Consider the following 5278-nt stretch of genomic DNA (forward strand, 5'->3'; position numbering starts at 1 on the left):
TAAGCTCACAGGGTATACAAGTGGATAAAGACAAGGTAAGTGCCATTCGAGATTGGCCAACACCTACTACTGTTGGTCAAGTTCGAAGTTTTCATGGTCTTGCAAGCTTCTATAGGAGGTTTGTAAAAGATTTTAGCACACTGGAAGCACCAATGACGGCGGTGATCAAGAAGAACGTCTCATTCCATTGGGGCGAGGAGTAAGAGAAGTCTTTTAATCTTATTAAGCAAAAGTTAATTAATGCTCATTTACTTGTTTTACCTGATTTTGCTAATACCTTTGAAATTGAATGTGATGCTTCAGGTGTAGGTATTGGTGGAGTGTTGATGCAAGGAGGGCGGCCGGTGGCATACTTCAGTGAGAAGCTTAATGGAGCAGCGCTGAACTATCTAACATATGACAAGGAGCTCTATGCGCTTGTGAGGACTCTTGAAACGTGGCAAAACTACTTGAGGCCTAAGGAGTTTGTGATTCATACGGATCATGAGTCTCTAAAGCACCTTAAGGGTCAACAGAAGCTGAACAAGCAGCATGCCAAGTGGGTGGCATTCATTGAGACATTCCCCTACATAATCAAGTACAAACAAGGTAAGGAAAATGTAGTCGCCGACGCACTATCACGGAGGTACGTACTAATATCTACCTTAGAGTCTAAAATTTTAGGGTTTGAGCATGTGAAAGCGTTGTATGTGCTGGATGAGGATTTTAAGAGTTTGTTTGAAACTTGTATGCATGGACCACATGAAAAATTCTATTTGCATAATGGTTTCTTATTTAGAGAAGATAGGTTGTGCATTCCTAAATCATCCATTCGTGAATTACTTGTTAGGGAGGCACATGGGGGTGGTTTGATGGGACACTTTGGTGTGGCAAAAACCTTGAATGCTTTGCATGAACATTTTTATTGGCCACATATGAAGCGTGATGCTAAGCGAGTTTGTGATAAGTGCATAACTTGTAGGCAAGCTAAGTCTAGGACACAACCACATGGATTGTATACACCACTTCCTATTCCTAGTGAGCCTTGGATTGACATTTCTATGGACTTTGTTTTGGGGTTGCCTAGGACGAAGAAGGGGAGGGATTCGATATTTGTTGTTGTTGGTAGATTTTCTAAGATGGCACATTTTATTGCTTGTCACAAAACTGATGATGCCTCTCACATTGCGGATTTGTTCTCTAGAGAAGTTGATATGAATCCTCGTACGATGAAAAGCAAACGCGATTAAATATGAATCGAGTCCTCAATTCTATAACGAACAAGGATCGTTGTTACGATGTCCCGATCTTTTGATTCAAACAATTACGTGATATTCACCCCTAAACGACGCGGTTTAGTAATAAAAAATCCCAAAAGAAACAATCGAAACTTAATCGAACCTTCAAAGAACTCGTCTTTGACAATCCGCGCAAGACATGATCGACAAACGCCACAAAGTTGAAACTTTGAAAATTTGATTTTTTAAAACAAAGCTAAAGCCTTGAAAAGTTGAGAGAAAACTCAAAAACTTTAATAAACTCAATAATAATCTGAATAATGTTAAAATTTTCGTCCATAATATTGTGTACAAATCTAAAAGATACTCAAAATCAAGTTACCAAGATAATTAAGATTCTTAACAAGGAAACTAGATTTTCTTCTCGCAGCAGGCGCGCTCGATCGACAGAATTTGACCGCTCGAGCGCCAGGTCTTCTGGCTATTCGCGCTCGGGCGGTAGAAAATGACCGCTCGAGCGCCGAGTGTTCTGGAAATCACATCTTGTTCAGTACGTTTGGCGCTCGGGCGGTAGTATTTTACCGCTCGGGCGCGGGTCATTCTGGATGTTGTGGGGACCCGGACGCTAATTCCAATTTTAATCATTCTTAGGAATTATTCAATCAATATATAACAGGGTCTAAATTTTTTTTTTCTAAATACAAAGTGGAAACGTAATGTAAATCAATCCGAAATACATAATAAATATAAACATAAAAATCCTGTATTGTCTACGATAATTCAACTAGGTTCAACTACATATCAGTGTTGAGTCCTAATTTATTTCTGAGCCCGGATCTCCACGCTATCTAGTCCAGCCTCGTTCTCTTCTTGACCCTGATCCTGTCCCACCTGTTGTCATGCACACATACAAACAAGACAACAGCCGGATAACTCCGGTGAGAATTACATTCTCAGTATAAATTATGTATACATGCAATCATATAAATAATATAAAAGCATATCACAGGCATTCATAACATGTATCAAAATCAGAAACATGAATCAAGTATTCATCGCATGTATCAAAATCCGAAACATGAATCATTATCAATAATAAATCATATTCTAAAGATGTACCATAATCAGGAACATAATTCAATATCAAGCAATGAATCACTCTCCGTGATTCTCAGACTCGACTCAGTCCTAATCTAGGGATCTCGATCTGAATAAGAACAAACACCCACCTACACTCCCGATCGGGGTGGTGGTACGTTCTTATTCACGGACTTTGGCCCTTTCCATATCGAACATCAGTAATAGAAGTAACTCCAATTCTATCCACTTCGATATGACCAAACGTCCGATGTCCTGACCTATCCGTCAAAGACTATGGCACTTCCGCCATATTCCTATCCTGTGACAATGTGCAATGTGCCAGTGACGATTCTATCACTATCCGGCACTTATGTCACAAGATGACTCATCTAATACTCGTCTAAAATTAATAGAGCAAGCATATCAATTCATTAATTGCAAATATCAATGCAATAAAATAAAGTATGTGATTTAGGGAAACTCGAGTCAAACCTCACTCGAGTTGTGCGATCCCAACTCAACATTAATTTATACCTTTATCTTCTCGCTCTGACGAAGACGAAGTTTCGCATTCAACTCTGTCCATACCCAATCTGACAATGACGATATCGAACAGGCACAATATCAATATATAACTCAATTCAGGACCTGTTCTGATCAATACTAAAAATTGAATTACAATCTGATTAATGTCAATCGACATACGGTACAACAATACAATCCCAATCAATCGTGAATCTGATCAATATCAATCTACTGATGTTTCGACGGCATAACAATACAGTTTCGATAACCCCGTCAAGCTCAACATCACAAATATAATACCAGATCAATATCAGTATCACTAATAATCAATAACAAGACAACTCTGATAGTGAATCTCAATCATATCAACTCTGAAAATCATAAGAATCACATAGACAGTCTGTTCTTTGATCTGACTTCAATTATATACTGATCAGTATATCCAGAACACATAATAATAAGCAAATCACAATTTCTTCAATATCATAATTTCAAATCATGTCTAAACGTAACAAAACTTATGTTCAGTAGTAGCGGTCGACGAGAGGAGCACGGTACTGTGTCCGGATTTAAATTGTGATAATCGATTCGTACCAAAATCTCAAATCTAAAATTTTAGAAACTTGAAGCTTCCTTCGGTTTCTTCTGAAATGGCTGAATGGAGAATTAGCAAATATATATATATATATATATATATATATATTTTCGTCCAAAGCCTCTCGCGCATATGAGCCACTTCATCCCGCGCATGTGTGCGCAAGGTTCTGTTCTCGTAGCTTAGCTTCACAACTGCTGGCGCATATGCGCGCCTCATCTTGGCGCATATGCGCCAGAGTCTCTGGACTCATTTTTTTTGCTACCGATCTTCTTGCGCATGTGCGCGCGTTCGGGTCGCGCGTATGCGCCATTAGCTCTGTCCTCGCCCAACACAGTATCATATTCTATCACCAATCATGTCCCAAAAATTATCCTTCAATAATTACATCAATTATAATTGAATAATTGTAGATTAACAAAATGAAATCTCGGGCATTACATTTTGCTCCCTCTAAGACACGATTTCGTCCCCGAAATCATAGGCAATCATTCCCGAAATCAAAAGGCAATCAACTCAGATTCGTTCCCGAAACCACAAGCAATCACATCAAATATTAGAGGTAATTCATTCCGAAATCATCGGCAATCAAATCAGATAGCAAATCCGATAAGGAGAGAGATGTATAACGGAATAAATCATAAAACTCATCTCAGTGTAATAACTCTGAATATCGCTACCTCATATCAGACTACATCTTCCAGGTAGCCTTTTCGATGCCCTGATGACTTTACTGTACTTTCAACAGCGGAATAGTCTTCATTCTGGATTAACTTTGTTTCACAGATTTCTGATTCCGATTTGGAATAGTAATTCAAGAAGTATCATATCATAATACTACTCGAAATAACTTGACAGAATCAATCTTACAAAACTGGTTATACAACATCTGTATATACCAATCAACAGCTCATAACATAGCAATACCAACATCTCCTAGTAAATATGATAATTCCAATCAAGATTATATTCAATCTTTCAACTTCAAATATACACAGTCATCATCCGACGTTGACATATTTCGTCTGTGGGGACCCGGACGCTAATCATGTTCTTAATTGTCATTGGGACTAATTAATCAATTATAATAAACAAGGTCTAAATTTTTTTTTATAATATCAAATGCGGAACGTAATGGAATCACTCTACTATACATATCAGTATAAAAGTAAAGTACAAGTCTTGTACTATATACAATCATTTACAAACTAAGGTTCAACTACTAAATATCAAGTGTTCAACCCTATCTCAGATCAAGTCCGTAGTCTCCACTCTAATCACGATCTCTCTTCATCTCCTCGACCCCGATCCTGTCCCATCTGTTGCCATGCACACATACAAACACGATAACAGCCAGATAACTCCGGTGAGAATAAAATCCCAGTATAAATCAACGAACCATACAATCATATAAATAATATAAAACATGTAACAGATGACAGTAATATATATCAAAATCTGAAAATATAATCAAAATAAAACTGTCAATCAGACTCGTGACTCCACGTCTCAGACTAGACTTAATCCTAGTCTAGGGATCCCGATTTCCAGACGTTGGTATTCCTATATCGACCAACAGTAATAGAAAAAACTCCGATTCTATCCACGTCGATATAACCAAACATCCAGTGTCTTGACCTATCCGTCACAGACTGTGGCACTATCGCCAATACACTATCTTGTGACATCGTGCAATGTGCTCGTGGCGATCCCACCACTATCAGGCACTTCTGTCACAAGATCACTCATCTAATACTCGTCTCATACATGCTCTCTATAAATCAATAGAACAAGCATATCAAAGTAAATCAATGCATATAATAACAATAAGTATGTGATTTAGGGAAACTCAAGTATTTCC

At 38.0% G+C, this 5278-nt stretch overlaps 1 long non-coding RNA gene across 1 annotated transcript; it reads right to left on the reverse strand.

Annotated features, from left to right (window-relative positions):
- Positions 1-1934: 1934 nt before the first annotated feature.
- On the reverse strand, positions 1935-2894 carry LOC140972691 (uncharacterized). The gene is made up of 2 exons (XR_012174522.1): positions 2832-2894; positions 1935-2108 (listed from the first exon to the last, which is right to left on the reverse strand). It is a non-coding gene; the product is annotated as an uncharacterized lncRNA (long non-coding RNA).
- Between the last annotated feature and the right edge of the window lie 2384 nt (positions 2895-5278).

The sequence above is a fragment of the Primulina huaijiensis genome, chromosome 3 (assembly GCF_012295235.1).
Source record: "Primulina huaijiensis isolate GDHJ02 chromosome 3, ASM1229523v2, whole genome shotgun sequence".
Lineage (NCBI taxonomy): Eukaryota > Viridiplantae > Streptophyta > Magnoliopsida > Lamiales > Gesneriaceae > Primulina > Primulina huaijiensis.